The 13,589-nt window shown below is 59.0% G+C and overlaps 1 long non-coding RNA gene across 1 annotated transcript; it reads right to left on the reverse strand.

The window, feature by feature from the left end:
* Positions 1 to 1,976: 1,976 nt before the first annotated feature.
* Positions 1,977 to 6,995, reverse strand: LOC118500932. Its single transcript, XR_004903516.1, has 2 exons — positions 5,356 to 6,995; positions 1,977 to 2,039 (listed from the first exon to the last, which is right to left on the reverse strand). It is a non-coding gene; the product is annotated as an uncharacterized LOC118500932 (long non-coding RNA).
* Between the last annotated feature and the right edge of the window lie 6,594 nt (positions 6,996 to 13,589).

The following is a 13,589-nucleotide window of genomic DNA, read 5'->3' on the forward strand; positions in this document are numbered from 1 at the left end:
GCAGACAGTGGAGGCTGCAGCATCAAGTTCTTTGGGAGCCAGGCAATGGGTTTGCATAAAAACTGAGCCACAGCGCCCTTTCATGCCGGCCCTACGGCCAGGACTCGAGAAGAGCAGGCAGCCCCAGGGCCTCAGTTTCCCCGTCTGCGAAACCAGCACAGGACATCGGACCAGCCCCCGTGGAGAGAGATTTTGCTTCTAACCCACTGGCCTCTTCCTCATTTCCCCTCCCCTGAATAGGGACCCCAACAGCTCACGGCCCCAAACCTCCCCCAAGGGTCCACACGGGGCTCCAGGCCACAGACTCCCCGTCCATTAGAACCTAGTCACTTCCAGAGTTAGAAATGATGGAATTCCACAGCATAATTATTTTAAAAATAAAAACAAGCCAACCGCAAACCTGGGGCAGGAGCGGTCTATTCCCCCTGCCCCCGTTTCCTGAAAACCTTCATTACTGTTTCCAAAAATACACCGAGCCCAGAGCTCGTTAAAGGTCCACGGGAAAAGGCAGCTGGGGTTTCCGGGCCCTCGGTCCTCGGCTGAGCAGGATGGCGCTGTGAGTGACAGGGGCACGGGGGTGGCTCCAACGATGTGTTCACGGGGCCGCCAGCCCGTGGCGGGGTGGCCGGGGTGGCACCACGGGGTGGCCCGCCCCGAGGAGCCCACACTCACAGCAGCCACGAGGTGCTCCCGGGAGCAGATCCCGCCAGGACTGTCACTCACAGCCATGGCTTCAGATGTCACTCCAGTTCCTCTCGCGCTTCCTCCTCTCCCAGAGGCCTCTCTGGCCCCGGGGAAGCAGAGAGACCCTTCTGCTGGCCCCTGGGTGACCCCCGGGGATGCCTCTGCCACCGCCCACCGCCCAGGGGGCCCTGAGCCCTTCCCCAGGCCAGGTGAAGCCCTCATCCCTCCTCCACGTCTGGGGTCTGAGATTTCTCCCCACTCCCTGCCCCCCACCCCAGGTGAGGTCCTCGCCTCCTGTGGCCTGAATCAACCTAAGACTCTTCCTGTGACACCCGCCCATGGGAAGGGGCACCCAGGCTCGGGGGTGCTGGCAAGGGCATTCTCCAAGGTGATCCAAGGGGCTGTGCTTGCCCTCCCCCTCCCTCAGATTCAGGGCCACAGCCTCCTACGTCCAGCCCCCGCCCCCCGCAGCTTGCCATCATGCCCCAGGCTGTCCCCTGCCCCCACCCCACATGCCTACCCCCAGGGGGGCTGCTCAGCTGTCCAGTCTCCTGGCCAGTCCCCGCCTTTTCCTCTCTGCTCTCAGACACCCCCAGTCCCCACAGCCTTGCCCCAAGGGGCACCTGTGACTCATTTTCCAAGTTCATGTCCTGGGCACGTGGGCATCGGCAGCCCCATCTTCCCCGGCACCTCGCTCCGGCCAGCGTGCACCATCACCTAATTGCAGCGGCAGCCCTCTGGGAGCACACAGCGTCTCGCTGCCGCCCTCTAGGCGGACGGTGCCCGTTATTATCCCATTTTACAGACGAGAAACTGAGGCCTGGAAAGGTGCACTCATTTGCAAAGCCACCAGCTAGTCAGTGGTGGGGCTGGGATGCAAACTTCAGACCTTCCGGTTACGGGGCGTGTCCCACTCCTGTCCTTCAGCACCATCCCGAGGAGCAGGCTTGTTCGGTCGGAGGGGAAGTACATTCTAAAGGCTCTAGGAGAAGTGCTGCCCCGTTGCCCTCCAGAGAGGGGCGAGCGGCTGGTCCCCCCAGCAGCCGGGCAGAGTGGGGGCTGGCCTTGAAGAATGGGCGGATTGTGCCAGGCGGACAGACGGGTGAGCGTGGCACCTCCATCCCTGGAAGATGATGAGAAGGGGGAAGGAGGAGCCCAGGGAAGAGGCTGAATCCTGTCTGCGGAGCCTTGACTTTCTCTGTGGGCAGTGGGGGGCCCGCCAGCCATGAGGAGCGGAGAGGCGAGAGTTGATTTAAAGAGGTTATCCTTAGGGCCACGGGGAGATATTTTTGCATAATCCAAGCCGTGGAAACTGTGGTAGAATTCCACATTTCCTTAAGGGCCCTAAAAAAATACTGGAGAAAAATCGACAGCATTCTATCTCTGTCCATAGTCATGGCCATTGGTGACAAAGCAGGAAATAACCTAGGCTGAGACTGTTGTTCTGCTTTGCTTTGTTTTGAAACTGTTATTTTGAAACATATTTTGTCTTCTCCTCTTCCAGAGGGAAAGCAACTAAATGGGACGTCCTCTGGGGCCTGTGCCCCTCCCCCTGACCCTGAGGCGATTTTGACCCTTGCTCCAGGATGTCTGCCGCCACCAGGAGCCGCAGATACGCTGTGTTGAAACGGGGACCGGCCCCAAAGCTGCAAATTCCCAAGACCCTCGGGCCTGGGAAAGCGATCCGGAGTCAGGCAGAGTGGGGGTAGGGCTGGCGCTGCCCTCAAGGAGAAACCGGGCCTGTTTCTTCAGAATCACCCTTATTTGTCCATCCGTGGCTCCCCTGTTGGTGTCGATGGCTTGAAATCTCTCCAGTGGGTTCTGCGTCACAGAGGGCTTCCTCGTCTCCCAGGGTGGGGAACAGGAGGACCCCGCTCGGCCGGGGGGAGAGGCACACACCCAGCCAAAGGCTGCAGTTCTTAGGGCTCTCTGAGCACCTAGCCAACTGGTCTACCTGGGACCACATTTCCCCCCCACCCCCACTGCTTCACCCCCGTCCTTCTCTCTCCGGCACGTGGAGAAGTGACACCTTTCCACGACCTGCTGACTCAAGTCTCACAAGTCCCTGAATGTGACACTGGAGTCACTGGGAAGAGCCATAAAAAGGACCATAATGACATAGCCGAGCCCCACCCCCGCCCCCGTTCACACAGGCGGAAGGCTTTGTCCAGGTCCCCCCCTACCAGGGCTTCCCTTCCTCACCTACGACTTATCACAGGGTCCTCCCTTGCATCCGTGGCCGTAGCACCAGTGGCCACCACACCCCGTGTGCTCCGTGCCGAACGCTGAGCTGGGGTGATCAGTCACCTGGTAACTCTGGAAGGCGCAGCAGCTTGTGTTTTGTGCACTTCAGGACACAGGCTTGGTGGCCGAAGCCCAGAGAGGTCATCCGGCTTGCCCGAGATCGCACAGCTTCTTGCCGCTGTGGCTGAGGTCGGAGCCTTGCTCGGATGTCCGCATTGCTCCCTCTGCGGGGTCCACGGTGTTTAGGTTAGAGACCCAGCACAGCAGCTTCCTAGAAGTCAGCCACCTGCACAGGGGATGACAGTGCCATCCTCGTGTCTAACCCGACTCCCTCCCGAGCCAAGAGAAACCCATCCCCTGCACGGCCCTTTGCCGGCCTCCAGGACAGCAAACAGCATGGGCCGTGGAGGCACACCAGCACCCAGATGCGCCTCAGCTTCGGCCTCCGGGGCCCTGCCGCTCTGTGCCCAGCGTGCTTCCTCCAACCTGCGTCAGAACCTGCTGCCAGGGCCAGCCTCGACTCTGCGCAGAGGCAGGCGGGCCTCCAGCCCGAGCGCCCAGCAGGTGAGAGAGCCTGCAGGTGAGAGAGTCGTGCCCAGCAGGTGAGAGAGGCTGCAGGTGAGACAGATGTATCCAGCAGGTGAGAGAGACATATTCAGCAGGTGAGAGCGCCTGCAGCCATGAGCATGCTTCTCCCTCCTTCCACCAGAGTCTAGGAGCCAGTCCTGCACCCCAGGAGCCGGTCCTGCACCCCAGGAGCTGCCTGTCCCCTCTGATCCCTATGACTGTCCCTGGGTCATTGGATCTGCTCATTCTCCTTCCCTGGGTCACAGTCCCAGGGGGCTTCACTTTCCTAACGGGGGGGGCTCTGTCCCAATGGCCTTGGGGACAACCAGGCAGGACAGAGGCTCGCCGGCGTGGGTTTTGGGGGCAGCAGCGGGTGGGGTGCAGCTCTGCCCGGCGTGGCTCCGGGCACCTGGGAGAACAGCTCACCCTCCCCGCCCTGGGCTTGGCTTCCCGGCCACGGGAGGCTGTCGGGGCAGAAAAACGAAATAACACATGTGCCGGGGCTTCAGTCCAGGGCAGGGGCCCGGCGCTTCAGACTCCTGTTTCCTTGCGTGTGCGTCTCCAAGGAACACAAAGAGGATTGAATGAAATTATAAATCAGCGCGCGCCAGCAGCTGCTGGGTAGCGGAGCGTGCCTTCTTTCTCCCCGCAGCCCCATCCTTCACTTCGGTTTTTGTTCCAGGGCAATAGGACGGCACCGTTTGCCCGCGCACGCCAGCCCGCCTCGCAGGCTGGGGCGGGGCTTCCCGGGCAGCTGATGGAGGTCGTCACCACCAAACCAGCATTGCGTGACACGGTAAAGGGTCTTCTTGAAGAAGAAGAAGAAGCATCAAAAATATAACCAATAAAGTGGCAATGAATACATATCTATCAACAATTGAATCTGAAAAACAGAATAAGTGGAAAAGCAGAAACAGGCACAGATACAGAGAACATTCTGACGGGTGCCAGAGGGAGGGAAGGGGGGCTGGGGGGCCCGGTGAGAAAGGCGGAGGGATGGAGGAGCACACACCGGCAGTTCCAGAACAGTCCGGGGGTGTGGTGCACAGCGCGGGGAATACAGTCACTAATATCCCGGTAACTACGCGTGGAGTCGGGTGGGCACGAGATTCATCAGGACGATCACTTCATTATATAATGTCTAATCACTGGGGCGTGCTCCTGAAACTAATATAACATTGTACGTCACTGTAATTTAAAAAAATAAAACTGGTCTAACTAAAAAGTAAAAATAAACGAAACACAGAAGCTGGGGTGGGGGCGGGTGGGATAGGCATGGCCAGCTGGGATTCTGGGATTCTGGGATTCTGGGCTCCGGGGCTCCAGGGCTGGGGGGCCCAGAGGCAGCCGGGCCCCGAGCTTTGGAGCAGGTGGCCCTCTGTGCACGGGGCCTGCAGCCGGCTCTCCGTCTCCGCCTGCCCCCGACAGGCCTCCCAAAGCCCCCTCCACTGCTCGCCCTTCCCTTTGACCAAAGCTCATTTTGTCTGCTCCATGAGCTTGTGCTCCTACTAAAAATAAAGCATGGGCAGCCAAATCCCCGGCAAAGGGGAGCTCTGGGTTCTCAGGCAAATTCCCCCTTTCCTGGCTCGGCCTGGGGCTCCCAGGGGAGGCTGCCGGGCCGGGAGCCCCACCGAAGCTCCCCCGCCCGGCCCCGCCCCGAAGAGGGCGCTGGAGGGGCTGTGCCACTGAGCGGTTTCCCACGCGGGAGGATGACCAGGCTGCAGCCCACTCTTCTCAGCGTCCTCTCCGCCCGGGGCCGGTTCCCGTCTCTCTGCGCAGACATCGCTGACAAAAGGCCTCTCGGCCGCCGCCCAGCCTCCCTCGCCCCATAAAACCACTGACTGATACCAAGACGCTTACCTCACCCGGGGCCTCCATCTCTTTTCAATTTTCCGAGCGGCTGCCTCCAGCACGTTGCACAACGGAGGGGGACGGGGGCTGTTTGGGGATGTGTGCTCGGCCCTGAGGTTTGTCGCGGTGGCTCCTGGCAGGGTCCACCTGGTGGCTCACAGCATCCTGCTGGAAGACAGCTGACCACGGGGGTGAAGCGCGGCAGTCTTGGAATCGAAGGGACCTGGGTTTGAGCCCTGGCTCTGACACTCAGGTGTGGCACCCTGAGGGCCTTACATCTTCGGCCTCAAGTTTGCCATCTGTGAAATGGGGATCACACAGGAAGACATGAGGCACTGACTACCTCACAGGGTGATTGGGGAGTTAGGCGAGATGCCTGATACTAAGTGCTTAGTGTTAACACTCATCACTTCTCGTCCTAAGAGTCTCCTGAGCAGGGTTTGGGGGAGACCCTTCTTGTCCTTCTTGGATCTACGGGGGGAGTTTCTCTTTGGGCCTGGGGAGGCTCAGCCCCCAAACCCTACTCCACCCTCCCACCCCTTCGGGAAGCAGAGGCGTGGCCTGGGGGCTGGCCCCAAGCAGGGCGCTTCGGAGGCCAGCGGACTGCAGCCGTCTCTGGGGAAGTCCCAAGCAGAGACACTCGTCAAGTTCATGCGATCAGTCATGGGTGCTCATGAGAGAGAATGAGTTCCTGCACCCAAAGGTGCAGGGCCAGGACGGCACAGGGAAGTTTCGTGAACCAGCACAGTCGAGTGGAGCCAGAGGCCTGAAGGACAGGCGGTCCCCGCTGAGCAGTTAAAGCCTGAAGACAAAGCAACAGTGGCAGTCCCCACGGCAGGGAGGGGTGGCGTGTCTGAGCTAAGAGGGAAGGTTCTGGACTCTGACAGCCTCCTCATCTCCACTGCACCACCAGCACGGAGGACAACTTGGGGGCCAGCTGGAGCCTCATTGTCCTCACAGGGCCGAGGTCAGGGCCGCTGAGCGCACACGCAGGGCCCTGAGCAAGCACCGGTCACATCAAAAAGTGGGGTCATCAGGCACATCCAGGGGGGGCTGAGCCCCCATCCAAAGTCTTGCTCATCCAGCCTTGGCCAGTGTGGCTCAGATGGTTGGAGCTTCATCCCATAACAGAAAGGCTGTGGGTTCAATTCCCAGTCAGGGCCCGTACCTAGGTTGTGGGTTTGATCCCCGACCCCTGGTCCGGGTGCCGTGGGAGGCAGCCAACTGATGCTTCTCTCTCCCATCGACGTTTCTCTCTCTCCCTTCCTCTCCCTGTAAAAGCAATGAAAAAATGTCACTGGGTGAGGATTTTTTTAAAAAGTATTTCTCGTCCTGATGCCAACCTCCTTCCTGGCAGCCCACCCTGGGCCAACTCCGCCCTCACTCGGCACCTCGTCCCCCTCAACCCCACCTGCGCTGGCAGGCACTCCTCCTCCTTCAGCCTCCAGACTGGCACATGAGGGGAATTCTAGAATATTCACATTTTAACTAGTCATCCCATTTCATCCCCACTAAAGGCACAGACCTGCCAGGGACTGTCCAACCTCCGCTAATATATTCCCAATGACAGAAGTCTCACTACTTTCCAAGGCAGTGTGTAGCATCTCTGGAAAGTTCTAGAAAGTTCTGTCCCCTATAACTTTTACCCACTGGTTAAAATCAGCTCAGCTGAGTGGCTGCCCAGGCCTGTGCTGGACATTTATTCACAGCAGCCACCAGGACAGATGTGACCCCTGCCCCCACGTTGCTCAGTTTAGAGCAGAAAGCGGTCCAGAGTAAACCAAAACACTGCAGAGTGTGCTGACAGCGGAATGCTGGGTAAAGTTGTTCCACAAACAAAGACACAAGAAGAATGTTCTAAGAGGAGGAACCTGCAGGGGAAAAGGCCCAGGAAGAGGGAGCACGATGCCTCTGAGGAATGGAGAGAGTTTTGACCGAGTGGACGGTGGGAAATGATTCGGGGGAGCTGCACTGAGTCGGACCCGTCGGGGCAAGCAAGCCTGGCGAGCTGTGGAACTTGGCTGTGACCCAGGAGCTCCTGAGGATTGTCGCAGGCAAAGACCTGGTCCACCCCACTGTGTTTAGAAAGAACTCTGAGTGCCGGGAGGATGGCGCATGGGGAGCAACAGTGATGCTGAGGGGGCGGGTGGTGAGCCTGTGCCGCATCCAGGCAGAAGACGGGGTGCCAAGACCAGGGCAGTGGCCCAGGGGAGGGCGGCACTCGGTCACACACAGCACTGAAGCGGGGCAGGCTGCGCTCAGCCGCAAACACGATGGATGCCAACTTGCCTGCCGCTGCCACACAGAGCAAGGCTAATTGCTGCTTGGCCCTCCAGTCTCCACCAGCTCTTCCGAGGCCCAGCACAGACACAGGCCCTCCCCACAGGGGGGCCAGGAGCCATCCTTGGTGATGGTGATGGACCTGGTGATGGTGATGGTGATGGAGATGGTGGTGGTGATAGAGATGGTGGTGGTGATGGAGATGGTGGTGGAGATGGTGGTGGTGATGGAGATGAAGATGATGATAGAGATGGTGATGGTGATGGAGATGGTGGTGGTGATGGAGATGGAAATGGTGATGGTGATGGAGATGGTGGTGGTGATGGAGATGGAAATGGTGATGGTGATGGAGATGGTGGTGGTGATGGAGGTGATGATGATGATGATGATAGAGATGGTGATGGTGATGGTAAAGATCTCTCTCCCATTTCCCAGCTCCTGCACTGCTTCCGAGGCATTCCAGGTTGGAGCTGGCAATTTTATTTGAACAGGTTCTAGGTGGCACCCATGAGCCATGGTACACGAATGGCTCTGGGTGCTGTTGGCATTCTGGAACCCTTTGGGAAAGGAGCAGGCAGACCCAGGCCTAGTGACTAACTGATTCTCAGCCTCATACCCTGCCCAGCAGGCCAGGTGCTGCCCCTCCTGGACCAGGAGCCCACAGAACTGGGCCTTGTCTCCACCACAGGGTTCTGGCATGAGCCCACTGCTGTCCTGGAACCTCAGTTTCCCATCTATAAAATGAGGTCTCCGGGGTCCCTCCCAGTGCGAACGACCCCACAGAACCTCACGTAAGGGGCAGCAGAACGGCTTCTGGATTCCCCATCCCCATGCCCTGGCCGAGCACACCTAGGTTCCCAAGGTGGCCCGGGCTACAGGGCAGGGCCGAATTGCTCCAAGCCCTGGTGAGCTGACCCTGGTGCCCAGCCTTCTCCCCTCCCCCTCCCAGCGTGACCTGTGGCCCTGGGGGCTCCGCATGTAGCCCATGAAACGCTGCAGCCCCAGCTCCGCACATGCAGGAAATGGACTGCGATTCACGTAATATTGCATTTTAATGGTCCGCGGCATCCAAGGCCAAATGAAGAATCGCTCCTGGGGTGGCAACAGATTAACCCCTGCTTTTCTGCTCCCTTCCAGTTTTCCAGGTCAATAAATTGGGGGGTGGGCCATATAGGGCTGGGGGGCGTGCCACAAAAAAAGGTGGTCAAGACCGTATGGCTCTGAAGTGAGCAGCTGGTTTACGTGAAAGCTTTTGGGATTTCCCTTTTCCTCCTGCAGCTGTCCATATGCAGGAATGGCTTAGCCTTCTGATCATCAGACCCAGATCCTTTTCTCACCCCCATCCACGTCTGCCAGGGACCATCTGCATGCCCGCAGAGCTGCCCGGGCCCGAGATTAATGACCCTCCACAGGACAGGAAGTCTCCATTGACTGGCATCCAGGTACGCTGAGAGGTGACATTAAGTCCCCTAAAATGAATGTGGCTCTTGTGTGGGCTCCAGGGCTGGAAGGAAACCAAGAGACCACCTGCTCCTCCTAAGGTCCAGAGAGGAGCAGACCCCCACTCCGTCACCCACCGGTCACTGCGGGTTGGGAACCAGAGCCCGAGAGGCGTCACTGCCACCGAGGGCCTTCTTCCCCGGGTGATGGCACCCACTGGGCCAGATGACCCTTCCGGGTCATGTCCCCCACAGTGACGTGTTGGCAAATGTGTGACAGCCAGCTGGGACGGGGTGTCAGTGATTTGTAGGGTTTGTAAATACTCTCACCATGGCCACTGTCGAGGGACCCAGGGGAGGTCACTGGAGCGGGGAGGGGGCGAGGTGACCGGCAGCTCACCGTTAAGCAGTGTCCTCACCGTCCAGACCCACGGGACGTAAACACCGCAGGAGCATGGCTCACAGTAAAATAGTTAGCAGGCAGTGAGCTCTGAGTATGCATTGCCTTTGTTTTTAACAGAAATGAATGGTGAGTTTACACAATGCAACTTTTAGGAATGGCTGTTTAACAATCAGCTCTCAAAATTCCTGAAAACTCGACGCTCAGCTCTCAGGAGATTAGCAAGGGTTTGCGCCAGCACACAACTGGTCCCACAGCTAAAGGTCAATGGCTCTGTGTCACTTCTATTACTCTGGCTGTACCGAGGAGAGTCTATTATACTGGCTTCCCGGCCCCAGTCGGCCGCCACCAGCGGTCACTGGCCTGGAAGGGGCGGTCCCTTTCCGCAGCCGGACTGCTGGCAGGCACTCTCTGTGCTCATGGACAAGCCTGAGCCACTGGTCAGCCCAGAAGCTGTCACGTGGTTTGCTCCCTCCCCAGGCGAGATGGGGTTCCTGAGCCCTGCGTCCAGCTCCCTGCAGGAGGGGGATTTGGGCACTAACCACTCGTCTTTAAGGGACAGGTGGCCTCCTGCCTCTCATCCTCTCCGAGGTGGCTCTTTGTCAAATAACAGCTCTGTGTCACGGACCCGAGGGAACGAGAGGGCTCCGTGTGGCACTTCCAGCTGAGACTCCGTGCGTGGGGGGGGGGGGGCCAGAACCAGGGGTGCCCTCCCCGAGGATAGGGAGGGTCTCAGGATGGAAAGCAACAGGACCCCAGATGGCCTTCAGTGATGCCCACCTCCTGGCAGCGACACCCTGTGCACTTCGCTCCCACACCGCACAGGGTGGGACGGGATATCATGAAAACGGCAGAGGAGGACTTCGGAGACCAGGCCATAAAAGACACCCTGCTCCCGCCTGTGTCTCTCTCAGACCCCCACACCGTGTGTCTCACCCGCCTGTGTCTCTCTCGGACCCCCGTCTCTGGGAGAAGCCAGCACCACGTCCCGAGGATACGCACGGGGCCCTACGGCGTGGCCCGGCGTGGTGAACACTGAGGCCTCCTCCGGCCAAGCGCCGACGTGCCGACGATGTGAGTGAACCACCCTGAAGGCGGGTTCACCAGCAGCGCCCAGCCACCATCCCGCACTGCACCAGCGTTTGGGGGACGGGTATGAAATGAGTCAAAGCCTGATCCCTGCCCTCAGGATGATGTCTCCACGGGGCTGAGGCAATGTCACGTAGGAGTCACTTCACATGTATGGCACTGCTGTGGGTTACACAGTGGCAGTAGCTTAAACAAGATAGACTTTTGTGCCTCCTAAGTAAATAAGGTCAGAGATGGGCAACCTAGATCTGTGGTGACACTCCACCAGGCCAGGGACCCAGGCTCCTGCCACCTTGCTACTCGGCCGTCATCTGCACGAGACTTCCGCCTCCTGATGCTCGATGGCTGCTCCCGCTCCAGCCACTACGTCTCCTTTCATGCAGGGGGAAGGAGGAAGGGAGAGAGGAAGGGACAGCCTCTCCCATTAAAGACAGCAGATCTGCCCACTCCCCTCTGCCTTCGTCCCCTTGCCCAGAACTTGGTCATTGTCATGGCAATCTTGCATCCAGTAAAACTTGGCTTTCTCGCATCAGGAAAGGAGACGAACGGCCTCCTCCCAGGGCCCGAGGGAGGCCTCCCCATTCTTCAGCCCGCAGCAGACGTGCCCAGCTGATGATGGCCTCTGTGCTGCCCTTCAAGGTCACCTGCAAAGCCAGCGTTCCCCTTCCAAACTCTTCATCGAGGGCATGTCCTGCTGCTTCCTTTTCTCTGCACCAGCCCCTGCTCAGCTGTCTACCATGGGGTCCGTGAGCCTCGTCTGTCCGACCCTGCTTTGAATTCCCAGCTCTCGAGTATTTGCTGAATGCCTAAGTGAGCCACGTGCGGACCCTTCGGCCCCTCGACAAGCCCACACAGGAGCCCCTGGCTAGGAGACCGCTCTGAAAACACTCGCTCGCTTCTGTCCCACGCGGAGACCCCCTCGGAGGCGCCTACAGACCCTCACCCGGATCTGCGTGCAAGAACCCAGGGCCCTTGTCACATCCTCTCTGGCACACACACACTCCCCGACCCTTCGCGACCCGCTCCGTTGTGTCGGCTATGTTTTAAAACCTTCCAAACATGCTCATGAGGAAAACGAAACCACCACAGAAAGGGCGACTATTTTTAGAGCATTGAGCCTGCCCCGGAGAGCCAGCGTTCGCGTGCACACAGCGCGTGCAAGCCCCGGGAGAGACAGGCAGCACACAGGCGGTCATGTCCAAACGCCGGTCCCGGGGGGGGGTGTTTTTGCCAAGCTGATGTGAAGGTCACGGCAGCAGAGGCACGAGTGACGTCTGCGGCATTGCGCATGAAACCGCATTTCGAAACAAAGAAAAGGAAGCCCCGTTTGGTGTGGGTGGATGCACCCCGTGGCTGGCGGGGTGCCCTCTGCCCTGGCCTCCGGCACCACCACCACGGAGGGAGTTCAGCTCACCAAGCGTGTGCCCCCCCCCACTTCCCCTTTGCAGCGCAGGACAAGCAGCTCCCACAGCTTCCCCTGAAGATGCTCTTTCCGTCGGGCATGACGGACTCCCTCGAGCCCTGCCCTGGGAACCTCAGCCCGACTTGGCCCTCTTGGCCAAGGGTGGCCTCAGAAGTAACCGTCTTGCCAGCAGCTGGGAGTCCTCTTTTGAAGGAGGCTGATGGGCACTTTCCTCCAGGAAGAACAGAGCCGGCAGCAGGACTCCTTGAAGCAGAGGGGGCACCCCGGGGCCACCCCCAGGCCTGATTGCCTGGCACTGTTTCTCGTCACACACAATGGGGTGTCTCGTGCAATGTTCTCTCGGAAACCGTGTGTGGGCCCTGGGGGGGGGGAGGGGTAGCTGGAGCACAGGCAAGCCCCCTGCCGAGGACAGAATGAAGGAGCCGACCCCGGTGGGCGGCTCACGTGCGGTGAGGGCTGCAGGAAAGGGGGCCCAGCTCCCTGGGGACGGCGCCACGGGCGGCGACGCCACGGCCGGCCTCCTAGAGCGAGTGCCTGCCCGCGAGGGATTCCGCAAGGCACACGCGTGCGCCGGTTTGGGCCACGCTCGGTTAAGGAAGGCGGGTGCCCATAGAGGAAGGTTGTTCAGAGTGAACCGGCTCAGCGAGTCAATGGGGAGGCCGGTTTCTAAAGTCCTATTGAAACGGGAGGCCTTGGGACTGCACAATAAATCAGTTTATGAAAATACAATTTCCTGTCGGCCGTTCTAAATAAGGGTCTTTTCAGACCATTGTAGAGTCGGGAGCAAGCAGTGACTCCCCCCTCCCCTTGCCCGTGTGTGTGTGTGTGTGTGTGTGTGCGTGCTTGCCCGTGTGTTCTTCCTGGTGGGTTTAAATCTTGTGGATGGCTGGAGAGCAAGGAAATGAGATGTTTACAGCATCTCGTGGAACAGGTTTTTAATACGGCGGAACCCTTCCTATCACGAATGCAGGCGGCTGCCGCAAGGTTGCCTTCAACGCCGCGTTTCACCCCAGCTCACGTCTGCTTCGGGGGCCGCTAAGGATGCCCATTCGGAGAAGGGAAGTCCTCCCACCCAGCTGCCGAGGGGGCTGTGGTGGCTTCAGTGGAGTTCCTCCCGCAGCGAGCCCTGCAGGCCGCCCCGACCGACCGACCCAGGCCCAGCCGGCGGCAGCCCCTGCTCCAGACCGCATCCAAGGCGCTGAAACGGGCTATTTTCTGGGGGAGTGCCCCTACGCCGTGGAAACCGCCATCTTCTCCTTGTTCTTTTGTTTTTAATTATGAAGCAATTCAAACCTAGAGGAAGGTATAGAAATAATACCACACGCTGTTTATCCTGCCCCAAGACCAAACGTCCACTGTAATTCCTTCAGACTGTGCCCTCTCTCTCTCTCTCTCTGAAATGACTTAAAATCAGTCAAAGCCTCAGAGACCATTTCCCCTCCCCCAGAAGGGACCCCTGCCCTGAAATGGCATGACTCATGCCCATCCTGACTTGAGCCTGTTTACGCCCAGTGTATGATTTACAAACTGAATAGACTATCATTGTATAAGTCTTTAAAAACCCCCTTAAATAGTAATGAGTCTGTGTATATCTTCTTGAAGCTTATTTTTC

This window comes from Phyllostomus discolor, chromosome 5 (assembly GCF_004126475.2).
Source record: "Phyllostomus discolor isolate MPI-MPIP mPhyDis1 chromosome 5, mPhyDis1.pri.v3, whole genome shotgun sequence".
NCBI classification, from domain to species: domain Eukaryota; kingdom Metazoa; phylum Chordata; class Mammalia; order Chiroptera; family Phyllostomidae; genus Phyllostomus; species Phyllostomus discolor.